The sequence below is a fragment of the Apium graveolens genome, chromosome 9 (assembly GCF_009905375.1).
Source record: "Apium graveolens cultivar Ventura chromosome 9, ASM990537v1, whole genome shotgun sequence".
Taxonomy (NCBI): Eukaryota; Viridiplantae; Streptophyta; class Magnoliopsida; order Apiales; family Apiaceae; genus Apium; species Apium graveolens.
Genome location: NC_133655.1, coordinates 62,396,871 through 62,407,294, shown reverse-complemented (window position 1 = coordinate 62,407,294; position 10,424 = coordinate 62,396,871). Strand labels below are relative to the sequence as shown.

The window sequence follows — 10,424 nt, the reverse complement described above, 5'->3', positions numbered from 1 at the left end:
TAACATTGTGTTTTTTGTGTTACCTTATCCAAAAATGTGGTGTTACATTAGCTAGAAAGTGTTGGAGCATACAACGTACTTGTCAAAGTGTTACCTTAGGGTATTAAAGTATAAATATAATATTTTTTAAGATTAAATATTAATTTAAACTTATTTTACAAGAATATAAGGTGATATATACAATACAAATTGAATAAATAAGGCACATGATGATATACAAATTTTATACATAATAAAATTAAAAAAAAATTAAATAGAAACTTTTAAATTAATAAATTTCTAAAATATAAAATATGATTTTTAAAACTACTAACAAATTAAAAATGATATAAAGTCCTTTCATTTTTGTACAAGCACTTATATATAAGTTATAAAAGTAAAAAGTATTAACTTATATAAATATACGAATTGTAAATATAATAAAATACATATGATTACAAATTATTTTTAAAAAATTTATTTAATGAGTTAATAAATTAGAAATATATGTAGATTATTAAACTCAATAGCTGGCAAACATTGAACTGGAGAGAGTAAAATTTGGGCTGCCCAAATTTTCACACAAATTTGAATTTTTAATATACACTGGTATCGATACCCTATTCATTCGATGGCCTCTTCAATCGACTTCTTCTCTCAGTCCCCTCTTGACTAATCTGCTAATCTCTCTGGGCTTATTTCTCTATCGCCATCACTTTCAATCTTTTTCCGCCAGTGTCTATCCCCTAATTAGAAGTTTCTATTTCTATCTAGGGTTAAGTTAAATTGGGGATCTAGGCTTCAGTTCTTCACCCTTCTTCATTAAGTTTTAATTAGGTTCAATTATTTACATATAATCCCTTAAATTTCATCTATCTTTTATCTTTGATTTCAGGTATTCTTTGTTTGGGTTTGATGTTGAAGCTTTGTACCTTGTATTGATATTTAACATTTGAGTTTAGGTAGGACATATTTATACGTGCAGCTGCTCTTTCTTCCCCCTGTATCTGTGTGTTTTTACAAGATTATTTATCTCATATTCATTAGTTCTTGTATATTTCACTTGAGTACACTGATTCTTGATTAGAGCTCTTAATTTTGGATTGAATTAAGAAATTTAAATTATTTTATTAATTATGCCTTTACTTATAATGTGTGTGTACTTTATTTTACTATCTTTTTGGCTAGATTGACCAGTTATTTTGGCCCATAAGATTCATCTTCCGAAATTCAACAGAGATCTTTCTGCGATTTCCCCTTGAGGTTCTTATACTGCATCTACTGGTATGTTTAATTAGGTTCTTATACTTCTTATAAATTGAATAACAGTAGATTCATTGCATGTTGTAATCAACTATGCATTTTAATACAAATGGTTTGATAGTTTGCATTGCATTGCCTCTGTTTTGCAGGCTGGACAATGCAAGTAGAAGCAGAAAATCAATTGGTGATTACGGATAGCACTCATATCTACGTATATAATCAAGAACTTATTAATCTTCGTAGCTTGACTTTAATTTGGTAATTGCGATTCAGATTCTCTTGTGAATGATTTAAAGTTGTTCTTGATTAGTCTACTTTTAGATACATTCTACTTTCTTCTATGACAACTTTTTAAAGAGATCTATGATTCATAATTTCAACAGTGGGTACTTTGAACATTGTACCTTTTAATCGACTACATTACTCAATGCTACTGGAGTATTGGTGCTCACATATTTTTATGCTTTTATGAGATTTCTGCTCTTATCTAATAGTTACATTAATTTATCTATTTTTATGTTTGACAGATGTGTTTAAAGAGCTGGCATCGAAAAAGTGTGTTAATTTGGAGAAGCTGCTAAAGGAAAGAGGAATGGAGCTGTTGAGGAAAGGCTTACTGCCTCCTACTACAAGTAATGACACCTCACTTGAGGTACTATTGTAGTACTTAATCTATTACCACTAATGTGTTAGTTACTTAATTAATAAAATTAGCTAGCCATGTGTTAATTAATCATTTTAAGATGCCTCACATTAGTGCTGATTCATCATAAATCAACTTGGAGTCCGAGCATGCCAGAGTGATACCAGTTAAATATGTATGTTTTAGTATATGTCAGTTTTTAATTATTAAGCATCCTTTTTCATAAGAAATCTGAGTTATTAGTTGCTAAGATATGAGTACTTTTCCACGGCTTATGTTTCTATTTCGGGAGCTTAATCATAATTTTATTTAGTAATTAATTAGTCAGCCCACTGATCTAGACATCGAGATATGTTATAGAATCATAAGCTTGGTTGTGTATAGGAATAGAGGGTCAGTGGGTTTAATGGTGCTTCTAATGCTGGCTTAACTTAATTTACAAAATAATTTATCCTTTTTTCTTCCTATACAATCAAATTTCAAATAGGGCAATGAAATTTTTAGAGCCATTTTTTAGTTTCGGGAGCAAATTATGTATGTTTCTCCTGTTTTAAGTAGTCCACTGGAGCAGGTATATGTTAGTCTGTATCATTTGCAACATAATTGTAATTTGTTGATTAGTATTTTAGTCAATGTTCTTAAAGTGATACAATTATATTCGGAAAAAAAGAGGTATACTATTATGATTGACTTCTGCAATTAGCTCTTTACGGTCACCCGACAGATGGAGTATTATATGCTACTGTGTATAATAATTGCTTCCAAAAACTGATTCTTGTTGACCCCGCACAAGCAAATAGCATTTACTTTAAAGGATCATTTATTTTATATGCTACTGTGTTATCTTTTTTAGTTTGTGCATTACCGGAATTCATATTATATGTAGCTAAGCGAATGTATTTTTCAGGGAACAGAAAAGACGGGGACATAGACAAATAAGGGAAAGCCTTGATGTTGAATTCGATGAGAAAGTGAAGCAAATCCAAGCATAAGTTGATGAGCAGTAGCTTCTAGTATTATTTTTTAAGTTCATAATATTATGCTAATGTAATGTAAAGAAAGTGAATTAGTTTGTTTAGTTAAGAATATTGTGGTTATCGTTTCATACTTTTAAATAGTATTTTTTTTATTTTGTTTCTTGTAAAATGTTACAATAGTTTATTAAAGTGGTACAATAGCTTATTAAAATATTTCAATAGCCAAGGTACATATGTTACAAAAGCTACTAAAGTGTTACCCTAGGTAAATAATTGATATAAACAAAAAGTGGGACTCACATGCCACATCACCATTGTGGGTTCACATGCCACGTCAGTATAGAGGCTGCAAGCCAAGTTAGCATTATGGGTCCCAAAAATGCCACGTCAGCATGCCATGTCATAATGCCACATCACTACAGTTTGGGGCCCACATTGGGTCCCATTTTTAAAAAAAAATTGTGCCACTCTAAGATAACATATATTTAAGTTATACATGTTTTATGTTACCTTAGGGGTCTAGGGTAACATATATATACATGTTACAGTAGCGGGATCATATGTTACCTTAGACCCCTAAGGTAATATTGAAAAACCTATCTTTAAGAAAATTTACCTTAGCTAAAAAATGGGGCAATAGTAACATATTTACCCCTAATGCAACGTTTTTTTAGTGTTACAGTAGACATTTTATGGTGTAGTGGATGTAACGACTGGGAAATTACGCTCGTATTATAACATAATAAAGATGAATTATGTGTTTTATTTTGCTATTATGTGTATTTAGCCGTAAAACCCTAACTGCTATGTGCTACGTGTGTTCTGTTCGTTAGTGTATTTTGTTGGGTATTTATCGAGTATTTTGTTTCGTGTTGAAAGCTTTCGTATCAAAAGTTATACGACCTGAACTTTATTTTAATAGCTGATATTTAAAATAAAATAATTGGCCTTATTTTTCTTAAAATGGCTTGTACCATCGCGTTATTCTGAACATCCAGTTATTTTATAAATTTTCTCATTTCGCGAAAAATGACTTTTTCGGGCCCCTTCGGTTGTCAAAAACCCCACAAAAATCACATTTTTATTTTTACAAAATTATGGAACTTTCAAATATTCCATTTCTTTGTAATTATTCACAATTTTTTGCATATATATTGTATATATTAAATATTTATAAATTAGAAATTAATACTAAAAAATTATAAAATTAGGGGCCAATTAATTTTAATAGATGTATAATTAGGGCCTTAATTTTAATTAGGGCTATTATTTTTAAAACTATAAATAGCCTAATTTTTATTTAATTATTTGTAATTAATAATTTAAAATCAGAAAAAAATCAAGAAATTCTCTGCAGTCGGGTTAGGGTTTGCAATTCGGGTCAGAAATTCAAGCTGTGATTTGAATCGATTTTGAGCATCAAATCCAGTCGTGTAAGTACTCAAAACGAAGCCCTTGATATGTTCTTTCGGTTTACAGTATCAATTTCATGTTTTAATCATACATTTTTGATTTCAAATTCTAGGGTTCATGTCTGATTTGGGGGATTTTGATTCTGGGGTTATTAGATTGATTTGATGATTGCAATAACTTTGTATGATGATTTGTAGTCGATTTATGCTAGTTAATTGAACAAACGATTCCTGTATAGTGAAGTTCGATTACTAGGATTTATATGAATTTTTGATTTATACGTTTTTGAGTTTGAATGATTTTGGTTCCTTAGATGTTAGGGCTTTGATAGTACAGCTTGTAGCTTTGATTTGAGATATTAGAATCGAAGTTTCATGTACAAACGAAGAAAATCGATGTTTGGCCGGAGTTTGAGTCGGTTTGATCGGAGAATGATATTCAGGGGTTATTACGGTGGATTTTGGCATGAATCAGAGTGGGATGAGATTTGCGATGATTTGGGATCAAAAACGATTCCAAACGATACCGTTTTGACCCCAAACGGGACTCACCGGAGTCCGGTGAAGTCACCGGATTTTGGGCAGATTCCGGTGGTGTTCTTCACCGCCCTGGATTGTGACCCGTTAACCCGTTCCTGAAACCCAGTTTTGATCCGTTTTGTCAGAGATTTCATTTCTGACAAATGTTTCTGGATTTTTAATTTTTATTTTATTTTACTAATTATAAAATCAGTTTTATTTATTTATTTAATAAATTTATTAATTAATTAATCTAGTTAATTGATTAATTTTATAAAAAATCCTGAAATATTTTTCTAAATTTTGAGATTAATTATTTCTTTAATTATTTATTATTTATTAAATAATTATTAATTATTTAAAAATGATTAATTATTTTGATAATTAATCAAATTATTTTCAATAAATTATAATAAATTCATTTTTAATTCCAAAAGTTATGGAAAAATCATTTTTAATTATGTTTTTTCCTAAATAATTATTTAAAAATATTTTTGAGGTTCAATTGTTTTGAATAATTAATTATATTGAATAATAAATAGATATATTATTATTTATTGAACAATAATTGAACCGTTTATCTGATTCAAACGAAATGAAAGCCCTTCGACTCCGAAAAATGATCTGTTTTCAATAAAAATAGTTTTAAACCCTAATTTCTTTCGGAAATGAGTCGGCTTTCGATATTTATTTACTTATATGCCCCATTACTTATAGATACAAGTCCAATAAATCCCGAAAATTAGGAAACGAGCTAGATATTGTGCGATAATGCAAATAGTGATCCAATTTTGATACTAAATATTACTTTTAAGCCTAAAATGACTATGTGACTTATGTGATATATGAATTACGTGGTTAATAGAGTCATAGATGTTAGTAATTATTATACGAGTCAATTGTAAACGTACGGGTAGATGATAAGGGCTACGTGAAGTCGGTTTGAGTCGCGATTGACATACGAGTTGAGTAAATAAGTATCTTTCTCTGATAGATATGAAGCCAACAAGGCAGACCGAGCCAGTGTTAGAGAGTGGTGATATACTTGCAATAGAGCGCGTGACAGGAATGTTTTTCCCCTATTCTAAATTCAGAATAGTAAATTGCTTTCAGACTTTCATCGTGGACAAATACTAATAATTCCTGTTCACATACACTTATACACAATTATTATTCCTTTGTTCATATTTTATTTTGATTCATGATTTCTCTTGATTCCTTAAATACTCTACTCATATTCCAATAATATATATATATATCCTGATATATTCTGATGTTGGGATACATCAAAGCATACTGATTGTTCCGGTTGCTCATTTGTGGACTGGATGGTGACGATTAGGATCAGGTATACACTTGATCCTAAGGACCGGGAATTAACCGGATCCTTGTGTTGGACCGTAGATCCTGGGTACCCGAATGGATCTATATATAGAGGTGTTGATCTGCAATGTATCCCGACTGATCAGCAGGATATAGGTGTGAACTAATGTCCAGTCTGGTTTATTGATACTCGCCAATAGTGGCCTTTGTTCACCTTTTTAGAAATACATATTTACCGATACAATCAGATTACCGGTTCATTTAGCTTTATCATAATATTGTTTATATATTGTGGGCTTGTTGGCAAATTTTGGCTCACCCCCTTTGTTGTTATTCACCTTGTTTGTTTTCAGTTAAGAAAGAGAATGAAACCTATCCGGACTCTCGTGGTAAAGAAGTGTGTCAAGCAGCGGGATCCTCTAATATCAAGACTGTTAATCCCGATCCAAGAAGAAAGCATTGAGCCACCTGAGCAGGTGTAGTGTAGATATGTGTGGTGTGTGTTTGAAATAAAATAAAATAAATTTAGTTAAAACTTGTTTAGACAATGGTTTGTAATAAAGAGAGTTCTGTGAGATTTTATATTTAAATTTGTAATAAAGCTAGTATGTTGTTCTTGTTTTCATGCCTCAACCTGAAAAGATCATGGATAGAATAAAAGGGGTTAGATATATGTTTGTATAATTATCATACAGGTTTGTATTAATTTGGTGATTAGCAAGTAACCCCAGATCTAGACCCCATATTTGGATGGTGTTACACTAGGCATCGGCTCTTTACTAGCACACCTCCTAGTTGGAGCAACCTCATCATTTAATGATTCAGAGTCTCTATCAGAATAGAGTCCAGAGAATTCTTGATCCCCCGAAATAGGAGCCAAACCACGTATATTGGGGCATCATTCCTTGTGCTTTACTCCGATTCGAGTGTCCATTTCCTCTAGCCTCGGGGTATAGAGGCATCCTATAAGGGGGGTTAGTGGTCACGATTATCGAGTACTCATACCCAATGGGTTGAGGGTTTATAGGTGCATGTAGCTGTTGAAATTGGGGATTCGTCCCTTGAGGAGCCGGGGGATTCGTCCCTTGTGGTTGAACCTCAGTTGCCCCTACCAAGGTTCCTCCTTAGGTGGAGGCATAGGTTGAGTGTGGCGGTACTTCCACCACTGATGTGATTGTTTGTGACGGGAGAGGAGTGTATGTTCCACTATTGTTTCTGCTCCGTGTGTTCACCATGGTTGTTGTAGTTTTCCAACAAACGGCGCCAAATTTTGTGGAAAAAAAACTAGAGTGCGTTCATAATTAATGCTAGGGTTTGTGAGCTTCGAGCTTTAATGGTTGCTTTCCTGTTCGGGACTATCGGTCCTTGTAAGATATCTACGTATCTCTGTCTAGTAGAGAATCAAGCCAAAAACATAGTTCTAGGTTGAGGGGTAGAGCCCTTTATATGGGTGAGTTTAAAGTTAGACTTGTGTTGGAGACTTGGTGGACAAGTCTCCAACTTAGATGGCGATTAGGAGTCCCTTAAGGGAAGGAACTCCAGAGCCTTCTGTGTAGGACTATGAGTCCGTTTAGGACACATGTCTCTTCTTTTCCAGCCGTATTGGGCTTAGTCCGTGAATAACTTGTGTTCGTGGACCTCGATGACCTCTGCTGATGGTCCTTGTCTACATGGACTGTCTTGAGTCTGCTACGAGCTCGGACTAGACAGGTCTGTACTAGACTTCAGACAAGAAGCCCAAGTGTAATTAATGTGGAATTTAATGTCTTTAGGATGTATTTTCTATCCATATCACGTATTATCCTTATTGATCCCATCTCACATTTACTAGTCGATAAAACTCATTAACCGTTGTATAACTATCTTATTCATAGCTCTAATTCCAATGCTGATATCTGATACTCTTATTGTTATCTTTGGTATCATAATTACAACCAATCAGTGCAATGCAATGTTCTACCCGTATATAAAGTCATATTTTCTTGTCATCTTTAAGTATACCTGATAAGGTGGTTGTGTCGTTCCTTGTGCGGTGCCCGAGAAGTGGCTGACAATAATAAGAAAATTTTCAAAAGAATGGTGCCTCTGAAACTTGCCACATTGGCTAACCTATCAACTCGTTGGCTCAAGCCCGGAGCCTTTTCTACTACACAATGCTAAACCAGATTATACTAAAACTCATCCACCTTTCCTTATACAAGATTCTCGAAAGAATCAATCTCAAGTCCATTTAAAACCACACAAAAATCAGGGTAGTTTACCCAATATCTGTCGAACTGTTGATTCCTTGGAACTAGGGTCCAGTTACTTCATACATCTATAGCATCAATATATTGGCATCCCACCTATTAACACACCTTATCTTAATAATCAATACCATATATGATAATCTCAACTCAAGCTCATAAGTTTACTTAAGGTCTTACCTATCTTATATGACCTTCCAATCTTATCTTAACTTCCACATATTCTTATTTCATGGACCAATAACATGTAGCTCTAATACCAACTGTGACAACCCCCAAATACGGGGTCAGGAATGGGTGTCACCAAACATCATTAAACAATAGAAACCTGTATAGTAAGATAAATATATAGATGACCCCTTAATTCCAGACCGATTACAAGTTATGGTATGAAACAAGAATATAAACATCTAAATTTTATAACAACTAACTCAAACTTTATTACCTCTTTACCAACTGCCTTGTCTTATCCACTCTGTCATAACCAACTTCCTGAAGCTGGGATCTATCCATCTGTGAGCTATCTAGAGTTATCCTCAGGTAATTCTAAAAGAATAAGATATAACAAAGCAAGAGTGAGCCAAAAATGCCCAACAAAGTATCATAATTTGGTTTACAGGTATTAGTATTAAAGGAACCCGCGGGAAACAGTTTTTCAATAGTTTTATAAACATCTTTATTCATTTAATTAATTGGGCAAATAAAACATTTTGGCCCTTAATAGTCTTCAATCATAGATCAGATTTCTCTGAAAAAGAACATCGAATAATTCATTGATTATCTCCTCAATAAAATATTTATTCGGTTTTGTAATCAGAAAACTTTCAAAGAAGGAATGTTGTTAATGGCAATCAATAATAAATTAGACTGGACAAGAGAACCAACATATGTACTATACTCTGCTGATCAGTCAGAATAAAGTACGTATCTATGCCCATCTGCATCGACCCACCATCATATCGAGTACCCAGGCACACTTTGGCCTAATAAATTATTGGGTACAGTCCATCCCTGACCCTTAGGGTCCAGTCCATTCATGGCCCTTTTTGTCACCATCCAGTCCGTAGAGTGTTTTGATGATAAACTATTTTAGTTAAAACATCATGATTCAGGGTTCACAAATAATCTAGAACAATAGGTATTTGCTCAAAAGATCATAAATAATAATAAAAGAACAAGAATCAGGGATACTTGCATAATCAAGATTTATTGTAGCAAAATGTAAAATATTTAACTATTCTGAATTTAGAATATGGAAGAAATACTTTCCTCAATTGATCATCCCTCTGATCTTTAACCATCTTCCATATAACTCAGCTCTAGTATATCTGTATTTCCATCGTCGGGCTATCTGCCCTTTCCTTGTCAATCACAATTCTATGTTTATCTCATCTCTGTATCTACCCGTCTCATGTATTATATAAATAAGTTTTACTTTTAATCTTTCTGTATGGCCTTAAATGCCTCGAACTATATGTATCTATCATAAAAGATACTATTTTAATTAACCGAATATATATATATATATATGTTATGGATTAAAGACTAGGGTATATGATTGATGAATTTATTGCTAAGGAATGTGAGCTTCGAGGCTCGATTTGACTTTTCTTGTGTTCCGTGACTCAATCTGCCTTAACAAGATGCCTACATACCTTGCTGATTGCCAATGATCAAGTCAAAAAACGTAGTTTGGATTTGTGGGGTGAGGCCCCTTATATAGATGTTGGGGTTCCCTGAATTGGTCTTGGTATAGGAGACTTGGTAGCCAAGTCTCAGAATTAGAATGCACTTTGGAGTCCTAAGTGGTAGGAAACTGATTCCTTATCCTTCTAGGTCCCTTAGAGGCTAATCTGCAAGGATTTATGTCCTTATTGGGACTCTTCTTAAAAGCTGATTTTCCCTTATTAATTAATTAAGAAATTAATTAATATTCAGGGTTTTGGGCCTTCTTTGTTCCATCTGGCCTGATCTGGTCCATCAGGCCTGATCAACGTGTTAACCTTTTTGGTCTGAAAATCATACATCTTCTTATTGGTCCTAGTAGCCCAAATCATGTGTA

General features: G+C 33.2%; 1 long non-coding RNA gene across 1 annotated transcript; it reads left to right on the top strand.

Annotated features, from left to right (window-relative positions):
- Positions 1 to 568: 568 nt before the first annotated feature.
- On the top strand, positions 569 to 2,937 carry LOC141682955 (uncharacterized). Its single transcript, XR_012560020.1, has 5 exons — positions 569 to 941; positions 1,168 to 1,263; positions 1,392 to 1,500; positions 1,770 to 1,894; positions 2,793 to 2,937. It is a non-coding gene; the product is annotated as an uncharacterized LOC141682955 (long non-coding RNA).
- Positions 2,938 to 10,424: the final 7,487 nt, after the last annotated feature.